This window comes from Salvelinus alpinus, chromosome 8 (assembly GCF_045679555.1).
Source record: "Salvelinus alpinus chromosome 8, SLU_Salpinus.1, whole genome shotgun sequence".
NCBI lineage: Eukaryota > Metazoa > Chordata > Actinopteri > Salmoniformes > Salmonidae > Salvelinus > Salvelinus alpinus.
This window is the reverse complement of record NC_092093.1, coordinates 34213595-34228671: the sequence shown is the minus strand read 5'-3', so window position 1 is coordinate 34228671 and position 15077 is coordinate 34213595. Positions and strand designations below refer to the sequence as shown.

At 43.6% G+C, this 15077-nt stretch overlaps 1 protein-coding gene across 7 annotated transcripts in view; it reads left to right on the top strand.

Moving 5' to 3' along the window:
• The window catches only part of LOC139583015 (A-kinase anchor protein 7-like), a 53557-nt gene that overhangs the window by 26402 nt on the left and 12078 nt on the right, over positions 1–15077 (top strand). The window lies entirely within an intron of this gene.

Here is a 15077-nt window from a genome sequence, read left to right as displayed (position 1 = left end):
TGGCATTCTCTCAACCAGCTTCACCTGGAATGCTTTTCCAACAGTCTTGAAGGAGTTCCCACATATGCTGAGCACTTGTTGGCTGCTTTTCCTTCACTCTGTGGTCTGACTCATCCAAAACCATCTCAATTGGGTTGAGGTCGGGTTATTGTGGAGGCCAGGTAATCTGATGCAGCACTCCATCACTCTCCTTCTTGGTCAAATAGCCCTTACACAGCCTGAAGGTGTGTTGGGTCATTGTCCTGTTGGAAAAACAAATGATAGTCCCACTAAGTGCAAACCAGATGGGATGGTGTATCGCTGCAGAATGCTGTGGTAGCCATGCTGGTTAAGTGTGCCTTAAAGCAGTGTCACCAGCAGTGTCACCAGCAAAGCACCCCCACACCATAACACCTCTTTCTCCATGCTTTACAGTGGGAAATACAAATACGGAGATCATCCGTTCACCCATACCGCGTCTCAGAAAGACAAGGCAGTTGGAACCAAAAATCGCAAATTTGGACTCATCAGACCAAAGGATAGATTTCCACCGGGTCTAATGTCCATTGCTCGTGTTTCTTGGCCCAAGCAAGTCTCTTTATCTTATTGGTGTCCTTGAGTAGTGTTTTTTTGCAGCAATTTGACCATGAAGGCCTGATTCACACAGTCTCCTCTGAACAGTTGATGTTGAGATGTGTCTGTTACTTGAACTCTATGAAGCATTTATTTTGGGCTGAAATTTCTGAGGCTGGTAACTCTAATGAACTTATCCTCTGCAGCAGAGGTAATTCTGGGTCTTCCTTACTTGTGGCGGTCCTCATGAGAGCCAGTTTCATCATAGCGCTTGATTGTTTTTGCGATGGCACTTGAAGAAACATTCAGAGTTCTTGAAATGTTCCGTATTGACTGACCTTCATTGCCATAATATGGACTTGGTCTTTTACCAAATAGGGCTATCTTCTGTATACCCCCACTATCTTGTCACAACACAACTGATTGGCTCAAAATTGTGATGAGTTGTGGCCAATCCTTCTAAGGCTGTATGAAACCCCAGTCAGACCGTTAGGGATGTGTGATGGCATTGTAACAAGCCATTGAAAGACCACACACAGCAACATTTGTCCTAAGCTGTGTAAGCGGGCCAACAGTCTCCAGCCCCCATTAGCAGTGGTACTCACACAGCTGCTACTCTAAAAAACACACACGTGCAGGCACAGATAGGCACACACACTTGTGGACACAGACCCCAATGTACACACTGTTAAACTGACTGCTGCTATAATCCTCCCAATCCCAATTTGTGGTGCTAGAACATGCCAATTGCTGTGCATCAATGGAAATTGACAAAAATTACAGGGTACAAAAACACATGACTGGATGTTCACAATGAGCTAGGGGAGGGATAGTATTGGTACTTTCATCTTCAAAACCAGAAAGAAATATGGATGGGGGGAAAATCATACAGTAGTGTATTGCAATATAATTTTTTCCTATTTTATATCGATACTGTGACGCCAAGTATGATTTTATAAAGTTTTTATTCTCCAGTACTTTTGTATCGTTTTTAGCCAGTAGTTATATAATTAGCGCTCACGAGCCAAAAGTGTTCCCTAAAAATTGTGTACTACGTCGCAGATATGTGCACCACGTCATTGCTCTCTCTATCACTGCTGTGTGTGAATCTTGCTAGCTGTCAATCAAATGGCGAGGGGCTGAAGCTCATTGTCTACAACGTGAATTGCTAGGGTGCTAGCGATGTGGGGGGGGGGGGGAAATGGCGCAGCACAGCTTCCAGAAAAAGTTCCTTTCAAACTAGGGCTGGGCGATATGGCCTAAAAGTCATATCTCTATTTTTCCTAACTTATGGGCGATTCACGAGATCTATCGATCAAATTTTATTTGTCACATACACATGGTTAGCAGATGTTAATGCGAGTGTAGCGAAATGCTTGTGCTTCTAGTTCCGACCATGCAGTAATATCTATCTATGCGCGCGAATGCTTGCATTCTGAAAGTATTCACTTTCTTTTTCCACATTTTGTTACGTTACAGCCTTATTCTAAAATGGATGAAATTGTTTTTCTTCCTCATCAATCTACACACAATACCCCATAATGACAAAGCATAAACAGGTTTTTCGACATTTTGGAAAATGTATAAAAATTAAAAAAATTACTGAAATCACATTTACATAAGTATTCAGACCCTTTACTCAGTACTTTTGTTGAAGCACCTTTGGCAGTGATTACAGCCTCGAGTCTTCTTGGGTATGACGCTACAAGCTTGGCACACCTGTATTTGGGGAGTTTCTCCCATTCTTCTCTGCAGATCCTCTCAAGTTATGTCAGGTTGGATGGGGAGTGTCGCTGAACAGCTTTTTTTAGGTCTCTCCAGAGATGTTCGATCGGGTTCAAGTCCGGGCTCTGGCTGGGCCACTGAAGGACATCCAGAGACTTGTCTCGAAGCCACTCCTGCTTTGTCTTGCCTGTGTGCTAAAGGGTCATTGTCCTGTTGGAAGGTGAACCTTTGCCCCAGTCTGAGGTCCTGAGCTCTCTGGAGCAGGTTTTCCTCAAGGATCTTTCTGTGCTTTGCTCCGTTAATCTTTCCCTCTATATTGACTAGTCTCCCAGTCCCTGCCGCTGAAAAACATCCCCACAGCATGATGCTGCCATCACCATGCTTCACCGTAGGGATGGTGCCAGGTTTCCTCCAGATGTGACGCTTGACATTCAGGCCAAAGAGTTCAATCTTTGTTTCATCAGACCAGAGAATCTTGTTTCTCATGGTCTGAGAGTCTTTAGGTGCCATTTGGCAAACTCCAAGCGGGCTGTCATCTGCCTTTTACTGAAGAGTGGCTTCCGTCTGGCCACTCAACCATAAAGGCCTGATTGGTGGAGTGCTGAAGAGATGGTTGTCCTTCTGGAAGGTTCTCCCATCTCCACAGAGGAATTCTGGAGTTCTGTCAGAGTGACCATCGGGTTCTTGGTCACTTCCCTGTCCAAGGCACTTCTCCCCAGATTGTATATATTTTTTATTTTATTTAACTAGGCTAGTCAGTTAAGAACAAATTCTTATTTACAATGACGGCCAAACCTGGACGACGCTGGGCCAATTGTGCGCCGCCCTGTGGGACTCCCATTCACGACCGGATGTGATGCAGCCTGGATTCGAAACAGGTACTGCAGTGACGCCTCTTGCACTGAGATGCAGTGTCTTAGAACACTGCTTCACTCGAGAGCAACAATTGCTCAGTTTGGCCTGGCGGTCAGCTCTAGGAACAGTCTTGGTGGTGGGATTCTTCCATTTAAGAATGATGGAGGCTACTGTGTTCTTGGGGACCTTCAATGCTGCAGAAATGTTTTGGTACCCTTCCCCAAATCTGTTCCTTGACACAATCCTGTTTCAGAGCTCTACGGACAATTCCTTCAACCACATGGCTTGGTTTTTTCTCTGACATGCACTGTCAACTGTGGGACCTTATATAGACAGGTGTATGCCTTTCCAAATCATGTCCAATCAATTGAATTTACCACATGTGGACCAATCAAGTTGTAGAAATATGGAATGCTTTTCCAACAGTCTTGAATGAGTTCCCACACTTGTTGGCTGCTTTTCCTTCACTCTGCGGTCCAACTCATCCCCAACCATATCAATTGGGTTGAGGTCGGGTGATTGTGGAGGCCAGGTAATCTGATGCAGCACTACATCACTCTCCTTGGTCAAATAGCCCTTACACAGCCTGGAGGTGTGTTGGGTCATTGTCCTGTTGAAGAACAAATGATAGTCCCACTAAGCGCAAACCAGATGGGATGGCGTATCGCTGCATAATGCTGTGATAGCCATGCTGGTGATGTGTGCCTTGAATTCTAAATAAATCACAGACAATGTCACCAGCAAAGCACCATCACACTTCCTCCTCCATGCTTCACGGTGGGAACCACACATGCAGAGATCATTCGTTCACCTACTCTGCGTCTCACAAAGACAAGGCGGTTGGAGCCAAAAATCTCAAATTTGGACTCATCAGACCAAAGGACAGATTTCCACCGGTCTAATGTCCATTGCTCATGTTTCTTGGCCTAAGCAAGTCTCTTCTTCTTAACTCTAATGAACTTATCCTCTGCAGCAGAGGTAACTCTGGGTCTTCCTTTCTTGTGGCGGTCCTCATGAGAGCCAGTTTCATCATAGCGCTTGATTGTTTTTGGGACATTTACGGATTGACTGACCTTCATGTCTTAAAGTAATGATGGACTGTTGCTTCTCTTTGCTTATTTGAGCTGTTCTTGCCATAATAGTGACTTGGTCTTTTACTAAATAGGATTATCTTCTGTATATCAACCTTACCTTGTTACAACACAACTGAATCGCTAAAACGCATTAAGAAAAAAGTTAATTTTTGGAATTTCTTTCAAACAAGGCACACCTGTTAATTGAAATGCATTCCAGGTGACTACCTCATGAAGCTGGTTGAGAGAATGCCAAGAGTGTGCAAAGCTGTCATCAAGGCAAAGGGTGGCTACTTTGAAGAATCTTTTGATTTGTTTAAGACATTTTTGGTTACATGATTCCAAATGTGTTTTTTCATAGTTTTGACGTCTTCGCTATTATTCTACAATGTAGAAAATAGTAAAAATAAAGAACCCTGGAATGAGTAGGTGTGTTAACTTTTGACTGGTACTGTATACTTTTATTTTTGATACTCAATTATATTTTAGCAATTTAATTTACTTTTGATACTTAAGTATATTTAAAACCAGATACTTTTACTGAAGTAGGATTTTACTAGGTTACTTTTTTACTTTTTTACTTGAGTCATTTTCTATTAAGGTATCTTTACTTTTACTCAAGTATGACAATTGGGTACTTTTTCCACCACTGGTCTGGACGTGGCAGGACAGTCAATAGTAATGCTGTGATGTTGTAGTAGTAGGGGCCCGTATTGGTAAGCAGTAGGGATGCACCGATATTACATTTTTGGCCGATAACCGATATTTAAAAGTTTTGCTGCCTTTTTAAGCATTCTAGTACAGTTAAATAAACTCAGCCAAAAAAGAAACGTCCTTTTTCAGGACCCTGTCTTTCAAGAATAAGTCGTAAAAATCCAAATAACTTCACAGATCTTCATTGTAAAGGGTTTAAACACTTTTTCCCCATGCTTGTTCAATGAACCATAAACAATTAATGAACATGCAACGGTCTTTAAGACACTAAGGTCACAGTTATGAAAACTTAGGACACTAAAGAGGCCTTTCTACGGACTCTGAAGAACACCAAAAGAAAGATGCCCAGGGTCCCTGCTCATCTGCGTGAACTTGCCTTAGGCATGCTGCAAGGAGGCATGAGGACTGCAGATGTGGCTAGGGCAATAAATTGCAATGTCCATACTATGAGATGCCTAAGACAGCGCTACAGGGAGACAGGACGAACAGCTGATTGTCCTCGCAGTGGCAGACCACGTGTAACAACACCTGCACAGGATTGGTACATCCGAACATCACACCGGCGGGACAGGTACAGAATGGCAACAACAACTGCCCGAGTTATACCAGGAATGCACAATCCCTCCATTAGTGCTCAGACTGTCCGCAATAGGCTGAGAGAGGCTGGACTGAGGGCTTGTAGGCCTGTTGTAAGGCAGGTCCTCACCAGACATCACCGGCAACAACGTCGCCTATGGGCACAAACGTCGCTGGACCAGACAGGACTGGCAAAAAGTGCTATTCACTGACGAGTCGCGGTTTTGACTCACCAGGGGTGATGGTCGGACTCGCGTTTATCATCGAAGAAATGAGCGTTACACTAAGGCCTGTACTCTGGAGCGGGATCAATTTGGAGGTGGAGGGTCCGTCATGGTCTGGGGCAGTGTGTCACAGCATCATCGGATTGAGCTTGTTGTCATTGCAGGCAATCTCAATGCTGTGCGTTACAAGGAAGACATCCTCCCTCATGTGGTACCCTTCCTGCAGGCTCATCCTGACATAACCCTCCAGCATGACAATGCCACCAGCCATACTGCTCGTTCTGTGTGTGATTTCCTGCAAGAAAGGAATGTCAGTGTTCTGCCATGGCCAGCGAGAAGCCCGGATCTCAATCCCATTGAGAACATCTGCGACCTGTTGGATCGGGGGGTGAGGGCTAGGGCCTTTCCCCCCCAGAAATGTCCGGGAACTTGCAGGTGCCTTGGTGGAAGAGAACTGGCAAATCTGGTGCAGTCCATGAGGAGGAGATTCACTGCAGTACTTAATGCAGCTGGTGGCCACACCAGATACTGACTGTTACTTTTGATTTTGAACCCCCCCCCCCCTTGTTCAAGGACACATTATTTCTGTTAGTCACATGTCCGTGTAACTTGTTCAGTTTGTCTCAGTTGTTGAATCTTGTTATGTTCATACAAATATTTACACATGTTAAGTTTGCTGAAAATAAAGGCAGTTAGAGGACGTTTCTTTTTTTGCTGAGTTTAGTTGAAACGCGTACACACACACACACTGACCAAAAAGTTATTTTGTTGGCATTTACTTATGTCCCCATTACCAGTAAAACATAATCAAAACCTTTTTCACTGACTTGCTGTTTTGTTTGTTTGTTCAGTCTCAACCAGGATTTCATCATACATGTCAAGCAGGGAAGTTTCAGCTCTGTCTGTCCGTGGCCTCTCTTCCTCGGTGTGCACTGTCACTGTGTCCGTTTCCAGCTGTGTCTAACGTTTCACGTAAACCCTACCCTGTTTCTTGTCTGCGTCGAAGTAGCAGTCCTTGTACCTAGCATCGAGCATGGTGGCGACACAGTAGAGGCTCAGAGAATCGCTTGTTTACAGCCTGTAGTGGAGTACTTTTCCAAGTTAACCTGACGGTCTGTGTTGGCATTTTTGTTGAGCAGGCATTTCAATGTCTTGACAGGGTATCACGTCTGCTGCAGGCAGAGTTGAGCTTATTTCTCGAGTCAGTTGTTTGAATTGAGCGAGGAGTGTTCATTGTTCTAAGTTTCAAACATTTTCTCAAATGCCATTGAAATAGCAGTAGCGGTATGAGAACCAGCATATTCTTGAGCATGCAATTCGGCTTTCCTCAGTAGGAAATCCTCGTCGACCCACTGTGCTGTCAGACTCATAATGCTCATGGGGCTTTCATCGCTGGTCCAAATGTCAGTCTTGAAGCTAATGGCAACATCTGAAAAATAGCGCCTACTTGGTAGTGTGTACTGGTGCTCGACCAGTCGGCGAAAGCCAACATCATCCACGACAGAGAACGGTTGATTGTCAAGGGCAATGAATCCCATTATCTTGGCGTTAATGGATTTGGTCTTTGTGTTGTCTCACTGAAATTGTATTACTCTTTCAAATGACTGCTCGACTTGTTGACTGTTTGATCCACACAGCAGACATTGTGGGCTAGGTTAGGAATGCTGTGTTGCACGTTTAGCAGTATATATTTTTTGTGACGTCTTTAAACATCTACCTACGTTTATATAGGTATGCACGTCAGCTTTGACATGGCTTTTGCACATCGGCGTTAAACTAGATATCGGGCCGATACCGATGTTGGGCTTTTTAGCTAATATTGTACGACTCCGATATACTTACCGAAATATCGTGCATGCCTAGTAAGTAGTGGATGAAAGATGGGATTGCAGGCGAGTCGGATCCACGATGGTCACCATAACTTCCCCCTGCTACGGAGTGTCACTCAATAGCCCTGCCTGCTCTCTGAGACTGTAGATAAGAAACATGCTGTTCTATTGATTTGATGCTGTTTGTTGTTGGATTATTAATTCTGTGGATGTCGCCAGCCGCTGTTCAGACACATTTAATGGCCTTGATGCTCTTCTCACACACGAGGGAATCTGTAGTAAACCAGGCTGTAGTCATTTGCTCTTGCTTTTTAATCTGATGGTGATGGGCTATCGTCTTGGATATAACACACAGTTAGTGTTTAGATAACGATCCAATAGAGTGCTCTTCAGTGGCTAAGCTAAAGGCTTCATTGAGGCTGAAGGGTTCGAGAGGGTTTAATGGTAATGGGATTCATTCTGTTTTAGGCGAAATCGATATGAAATATGTAGCTAATGTAATATAATTCATCGTTATTTAATGCAGGAAGACACATTTCTGATCTAAGTCTCAGTAGTCTGCACAGTTGGAATTAATACATTTATTTGTTTCTTGCGCAACAACAAGTCTCTCTTCATGAATTTAGTATCTGTCATATTCAAACTGTCTAAAATCAAAAGTAATGCCCGCCCAGGTGCGTTTCGATTTCAAGACACGCCAATAGATACGTTACATGACCAAAAGTATGTGGACACCTGCTCATCGAACATCTCATTCCAAAATCATAAGCATTAATATGGAGTTGGTCCCCTCTTTGCTGCTAAAACATAATCTACTCTTCTGGGAAGGCTTTAGATGTTGGAACATTGCTGCGGGGCCTTGCTTCCATTCAGCCACGAGCAATAGTGAGGTCGAGCACTGATGTTGGCCAATTAGGCCTGGCTCGCAGTCTGCGTTCCAAATCATCCCAAGGTTTTCAATGGGGTTGAGGTCAGGACTCTGTGCAGGCCAGTCAAGTTCTTCCACACCAATCTCGACAAAACATTTCTGTATGGACATCACTTTGTGCACAGGGGCATTGTCATGCTAAAACAGGAAAGGGCCTTCCCCAAACTGTTGCCACAAAGTTGGAAGCAGAGAATCATCTAGAATGTCATTGTATGCTGTAACGTTAAGATTTCCCTTCACTGGAACTGAGGCCTAGCCCGAACCATGAAAAACAGCCCCAGACCATTATTACTCATCCACCAAACTTTACAGTTGGCACTATGAATTGGGGCAGTTAGGGTTCTCCTGGCACTTGCCAAACCCAGATTTTTAGTGTCGAACTACCAGATGGTAGCGTGATTCATCACTTCAGAGAATGCATTTCCAATGCTCCAAAGTCCAATGGCAGCAAGTTTTACACCACTTCACCGGCACTTGGCATTGCGCATGGTGATCTTAGGCTTGTGTGTGGCTGCTCGGCCATGGAAACAACAGCTCTAGCAGGACAGAAATTTGACAAACTGACTTGTTGGAAAGGTGGCATCCTATGACGGTGCCACGTTGAAAGTCACTGAGCCCTCCAGTAAGGGTATTCTACTGTTAATGTTTGTCTATGGAGATTGCATGGTGGTGCTCGATTTCATACACCTGTCAGCAACGGATGTGAAGGGGTGTCCACATACTTTTGTATACAGTGCCTTCGGAAAGTATTCAGACCCCTTGACTTTTTCCACATTTTGTTACGTTACAGCCTTATTCAGCAATCTACACACAATACCACTTAATGACAAAGCAAAACAGTTTTTTTTTTTTTGCACATTTATTACAAATAAAAAACTACACAATTCCATATGTGTTATTTCATAGTTTCATACTTATAAAATAGTAAAAATAAAGAAAGAACACCTACTCATTGAAGGGTTTAAAACTTTTCACCGGTAGTGGGAATATAGATAGATATAATATACTGTATAGAGAGAGAGAGATACAGTTGAAGTCGGAAGTTTACATACACCTTAGCCAAATAAATTTAAACTCAGTTTTTCACCATTCCTGACATTTAATCCTAATAAGAATTCCCTGTCTTAGGTCAGTTAGGATCACCACTTTATTTTAAGAATGTGAAATGTCAGAATAATAGTAGAGAGAATGATTTATTTCAGCTTTTATTTCTTTCATCACATACACTCAATTAGTATTTGGTAGCATTGCCTTTTAAATTGTTTAACTTTAGTCAAACGTTTCGGGTAGCCTTCCACAAGCTTCCCACAATAAATCGGGTGAATTTTGGCCCATTCTTCCTGACAGAGATGGTGTAACTGAGTCAGGTTTGTAGGCCTCCTTGCTCGCACACGCTTTTTCAGTTCTGCCCACAAATAGGATTGAGGTCAGGGTTTTGTGATGGCCACTACAATACCTTGACTTTGTTGTCCTTAAGCCATTTTCTCACAACTTTGGAAGTATGCTTGGGGTCATTGTCCATTTGGAAGACCCATTTGTGACCAAGCTTTAACTTCCTGACTGATGTCTTGAGATGTTGCTTCAATATATCCACCTAATTTTCCTTTCTCATGAAGCCATCTATTTTGTGAAGTGCACCAGTCCCTCCTGCAGCAAAGCAACCCCACAACATGATGCTGCCACCCCCGTGCTTCACGGTTAGGATGGTGTTCTTTGGCTTGAAAGCCTCCCCCTTTTTCCTCCAAATATAACGATGGTCATTATGGCCAAACGGTTCTATTTTTGTTTCATCAGACCAGAGGACATTTCTCCAAAAAGTACAATCTTTGTCCCCATGTGCAATTGCAAACCGTAGTCTGGCTTTTTTATGGCGGTTTTGGAGCAGTGGCTTCTTCCTTGCTGAGCGGCTTTTCAGGTTATGTTGACATAGGACTCGTTTTACTGTGGATATTGATACTTTTGTACCTGTTTCCTTCAGCATCTTCACAAGGTCCTTTGCTGTTGTTCTGGGATTGATTTGCTGTTGTTCTGGGATTGATTTGCGCTTTTCGCTCCAAAGTACGTTCATCTCTAGTAGACAGAACGCGTCTCCTTCCTGAGCGGAATGACGGCTGCGTGGTCCCATGGTGTTGCGTACTATTGTTTGTACAGATGAACGTGGTACCTTCAGGCGTTTGGAAATTGCCCCCAAGGATGAACCAGACTTGTGGAGGTCTACAAAAAAAAAAAATCTGAGGTCTTAGCTAATTTCTTTAGATTTTCCCATGATGTCAAGCAGAGGCACTGAGTTTGAAGGTAGACCTTGAAATACGTCCACAGGTACACCTCCTATTGACTCAAATGATGTCAGTTAGCCTATCAGACGCATCATTTTCTGGAATTTTCAAGCTGTTTAATGGCACAGTCAACTTGGTGTATGTAAACTTCCTTACCCACTGGAATTGTGATACAGTGAAATAATCTGTCGGTAAACAATTGTTGGAAAAATTACTTGTCATGCACAAAGTAGATGTCCTAACCGACTTGCCAAAACTATAGTTTGTTAACAAGAAATTTGTAGAGTCATTGAAAAAACGAGTTTAATGACTCCAACCTAAGTGTATGTAAACTTCCGACTTCAACTGTATATACATACAGAGCATTCGGAAAGTATACAGACCCCTTCCTTTTTCCCACATTTTGTTACATTACAGCCTTATTTTAAAATGTGTTAAATAAAAAAACACACAATACCCCATAATGACAAAATGAAAACAGGTTTTTCGAAATTGTATCATATTTATAAAAAATTAAAAAAACACTTAAGTATTCAGACCCTTTGCTGTGAGACCTGGAATTGAGACTTGGATGCATCCTGTTTCCAATGATCATCCTTGATGTTTCTACAACTTGATTGGAGTCCACCTGTGGTAAATGCAATTGATTGGACATGATTCAGAAAGGCACACACCTGTCTATATAAGGTCCCACAGTTGACAGTGCATGTCAGAGCAAAAACTATGAGGTTAAAGGAATTGTCTGTAGAGCTTCGAGACAGGATTGTGTTTAGGCACAGATCTGGGGAAGGGTACCAAAAAATGTCTACATAATTGAAGGTCCCAAGAACACAGTGGCCTCCATCATTCTTAAATGGAAGATTTGTGGAATCACCAAGGCTCTTCCTAGAGCTGACCGCCCAGCCAAACTGAGCAGTCGGGGGAGATGGGCCTTGGTCAGGGAGGTGACCAAGAACCCGATGGTCACGCTGACAGGGCTCTAAAATAGCTCTGATGTTATCAGTGTTTATTCCCTGAAAACAATAACAGAGCTGCGTCTGATATCAGCACAGTCATCTAGACAAGGTCCATAGACAGACAGACAGACAACATTATGTCGGTCTGTCTTTCTGACATCTAACAGTGCTGACGTCCAGAGAGCAGTTCTATGTCAGTGAGCTCTAAGCAGGCGTCACGCTGTCACGGCCAAGGCTGGGAGAGCAACAGGAATGTTGCCTGGTACCTCTAGTTCATAGTCTTTCTGCACACCGAGATGTGTGCATGCGTACGTTCATGCTCTACCAATTCATCCAGTCTGGCCAAAGTCTGCCACAGCAGCTTTGAATACCAACAGCCCAGAGTTAGCTGCTAATTGAATCTCGTATTTCGAGGGTTAAGTAGAGGAGAGGACAGTAGTCACCCTGGCATAGTATTTCACAAACTCTGGTGTGCCTTGGATGGTGGGTGAGAGGTGGTGATGGGCCAGTGGGGTCAGAGCAGAGCAGTGTGTGCCAACTGGGTCATAACATAAACATGCTCTGTCTAGCCTCACTTCATCATCTGAATGCTCCTGGCTGTCTTTCCACTCTACTGCTTTAACATGGAGACGTAGTCAGTTCTCTGGCAGTTTGGCTCCATATTTCACTTCTTTATTGACCATTTAATGTTGTCGTCACATTTTTTGCGTAGCAGCCAAACTAATAATGAAGTGGTCATCATTGACGAGATTGTTTACAAAATGTAGTCATGCTATTACTTCTACTGTAGCTAACCCAGGGGATTTCAACCAGTGGTCCACGGAGGTACTGCAGGGGTCTGTGAAAATATGTATATATACAGTGCATTCGGAAAGTATTAAGTCCCCTTGACTTTTTCCACATTTTTACGTTACAGCGATATATTAATCAATTTTTTTCCTCATTGATCTACAGACCACCTCATAATGACAAAGCATAAACAGTAAAAATAAATAAATAAACTGATCACATTTACATAAGTCTTCAGACCCTTTAGTCAATACTTTGTGGAAGCACCTTTGGCAGCGATTACAGCCTCGAGTCTACGTGGGTATGACGTTACAAGCTTGGCACACCTGTATTTGGGTGAGTTTCTCCCATTCTTCTCTGCAGATCTTCTCAAGCTCTGTCAGGTTGGATGGGGAGTGTAGCTTCACAGCTATTTTCAGGTCCTTCCAGAGATGTTTGATCAGATTCAAGTCCGGGCTCTGGCTGGGCCACTCAAGAACATTCAGAGACTTGTCCAGAAAGCCACTCCTGCGTTTTCTTGGCTGTGTGCATTGGGTCGTTGTCCTGTTGGATGGTGAACCTTCGCCCTAGTCTGCGGTCCTGAGCGCTCTGGAGCAGGTGTTCCTCAAGGATCTCTCTGTACTTTGCTGCGTTCATCTTTCCCTCGATCCTGACTAGTCTCCCAGTCCCTGTCGCTGAAAAACATCCCCACAGCATGATGTTGCCACCACCATGCTTCACCGTAGGGATGGTGCCATGTTTCCTCCAGACGTGACGCTTGGCATTCAGGCCAAAGAGTTCAATCATTGTTTCATCAGACCATACTATCTTGTTTCTCATGGTCTGAGAGTCCTTTAAGTGCCTTTTGGCAAACTTCAAGCGGGCTGTCATGTGCCTTTTACTGAGGAGTTGCTTCCGTCTGGCCACTCTACCATAAAGGGCTGATTGGTGGAGTGCTGAAGAGATGGTTGGCCTTCTGGAAGGTTCTCCCATCTCCACAGAGGAGCTCTGTCAGAGTGACCATTGGATTCTTGGTTACCTCCCTGACCAAGAGTCTTGGTGGTTCCAAACATCTTACATTTAAGAATGATGGAGGCCACTGTGTCTTGGGGAACTTCAATGCTGCAGACATTTTTTGGTACCCTTCCCCAGATCTGTGCCTAGACACAATCCTGTTTCAGAGCTCTACGGACAATTCCTTCGACCTCATGGCTTGGTTTTTGCTCTGACATGCACTGTCAACTGTGGGACCTTATATAGACAGGTGTGTGCCTTTCCTAATCATGTCCAATCAATTGAATTTACCTCAGGTGGACTCCAATCAAGTTGTGGAAACATCTCAAGGATGATCAGTTGAAACAGGATATTCATTTACAAAAATATTTTAGAACCTATTTTCGCTTTGGAATTATGGGGTATTGTGTGTAGATTATCAGGGGGGGAAACTATTTAATACATTTTAGAATATGGCTGTAACGGAACACTCTTTGCACAGGCTATTAATTGTGTCAATTGTATGCTCTTTGTTTGTCAATCTTGATCAATTCCCCGTTAAATATACACAGAGTGTACAAAGCATTAAGAACACCTTCCTAATATTGAGTTGCACCTCAGAACAGTCTCAATTCTTTGGGGTATGACTCTACAAGGTGTCGAAAGCGTTCCACAGGGATGCTAGCCCACATTGACGTCAATGCTTCCCACAGTTGTGTGAAGTTGACTGGATGTTCTTTAGGTGGTGGACCATTCTTGATGCACACGGGAAACTATTGAGGGAAAAACCCAGCGGCGTTGCAGTTCTTGACAAACCGGTGCGCCGGAACCTACTACCATACTTCATTCAAAGGCACTTAACTTTTGTCTTGCCCATTCCCCCTCTGAATGGCACACACACAATCCATGTCTCAAGGTAAAAATCCTTCTTTAACCTGTTTCCTCCCCTTCATCTACACTGATTGAAGTGGATTTAACAAATTACATTAATAAGGGATCATAGCTTTCACCTGAATTAATCTGTCTATGTCATGGAAAGAGGAGTTCTTAATGTTTGGTACACTCTGTGTATCTTGATTATATAGCTTTGCACACCTGGATTGTACAATAGTTACAACCGTTAAACTCTGTAACTGTCTTGGCCTCATGATGAAATCCCTGAGCAGTTTCCTTCCTCTCTGGCAACTGCGTTAGGAAGGACGTCAATAGCTCTTTAGTGACTGGCACCATCCAAAGCCTAATTAATAACTTCACCATGCTCAAAGGGATATTCAGCGTATGCTTTTTAAATACCAATCAGTGCCCTTTGGGGCTCCCGAGTGGCGCAGTGGTCTAAGGCACTGCATCTCAGTGCTAGAGGCATCACTACAGACACCCTGGTTTGAGTCCAGGCTGTATCACAACCAGCCGTGATTGGGAGTCCCATAGGGCGGCGTACAATTACCCCTAGCGTCGTTCGGGTTTGGCCGGTGTAGGCCATCATTGTAAATAAGAATTTGTTCTTAACTGACTTGCCTAGTTAAATGTATCATTTAAAAACATTTGTGAGGCATTGAAAAACCTCCCTGGTCTTTGTGGTTGAATCTGTGCTTGATATTCACTACTCGA